The sequence below is a fragment of the Priapulus caudatus genome, unplaced genomic scaffold, assembly GCF_000485595.1.
Source record: "Priapulus caudatus unplaced genomic scaffold, Priapulus_caudatus-5.0.1 Scaffold304, whole genome shotgun sequence".
NCBI lineage: Eukaryota > Metazoa > Priapulida > Priapulimorpha > Priapulimorphida > Priapulidae > Priapulus > Priapulus caudatus.
Window position 1 is genome coordinate 294,377 of NW_014577365.1, and position 1,430 is coordinate 295,806.

The following is a 1,430-nucleotide window of genomic DNA, read 5'->3' on the forward strand; positions in this document are numbered from 1 at the left end:
ACATATGAATTAGGGCTCCGGCGGCCGGTTTGCTGAGGTGTCTTCCGGTATGCCTGTTATTGGAATTTTTAAATAAACCTTATGGTGGTACTCGACGATTTTCCTAGGTCTGCTGGAGAGGGTCTAGTGGTAGTTATGGCTTGTTGGTGTTTCGGTGTGGTCGTGGGATTTGCTGGTTCTACGTTAATCTTTTTGATTTATGATTCTTAGATAGATTATGAGTTTAGTGATTCTTCTGGTTTATCTGTTTTTTTGTTGACGGTTCTCACGATCGGACGAGGGGTACAACGGTCTCGACTCTACCCAAGAACACAGCTAAAATGGTCAACCAGCTATCATTAAGAGACGCCTTAATGACAATACTGGCAACCGGTTAGGGAGGGCAACAAACCTTGACAATAAGCGCAGAAACAGGGCGAGGTCGGGGGAGACGGATAAAAGGGAGAGTTTTCGGGTAGATCGGGAGAGACGCCATCTACAACTTGGTATGTGTACACTGCCACTGTTCGTGTTTAGAATAAACCTATAGTTGTTTACCGTTTACATCACTGTTACGTCTACTGTCTACGATACGATATTCCACGCTACACATGGATGGATGCATGGATAGATAGATAGTTGGCTTTTTGGGGGTATTTTCCCTTCAACCAAGCGGTCACCAGCTGAGTAACGCCACTGATTTCCCCGGGCAACGCCGGGTATCCCGCTAGTATATATATAATTTTGTTGGATTTATGCACTGCGAGAAAGCTCATAAGTAAGATCTTAAAGTTTGATATAAAATCATATTCATATTGGCGCCGCAGTTAATTGATTTTTTTCCTGGATCCTACGCGCGGTTTGCGTTCCCGGCAATTGACCGTGGACAGTTCCCCGCAGCTACTGGAGGAAGCAACTGCCACCTCCGCACCCATCCGCTAGCTATACGGCCCTTTCATACCCCAAACCTTTATACTCTTCTTGCGGCTAGGTGCCCGTGTGTCCGTATGTATTGCCCGTATTTGCATACGAGAATCATGACCGCCTGATCTGTCATCCCTGCCGACGTGCCAACTTAATCTAGAAATTTATCTAAGAAGATCAAGTAAAGTACGCACCTTTGGAACACGCCTGTCGTGGGTGATGATGAGCCACTAGCCACTTCGGTTAGCAAAATGGCCGGACCTATGACAGCGTTGTGGATATTCTGTAGCATCGTGTCACTATCATCTCGTGTACATGGCGCCCGTCCTCAGATGTGGATCGGTACGTATATGTTTAATCTTTACTTCGATATTTTAACTCTCTATCGTCTATACTTATTAACTGGTCGTTTGATTATGAGTGCAGTCGCTTGTGTCGTTTATATTTGTGTCCGTGCGTTTGTGTGTGTGTGTGCGTGCGTGCGTGCGTGCGTGCGTGCGTGCGTGCGTGCGTGCGTGCGTGCGTGC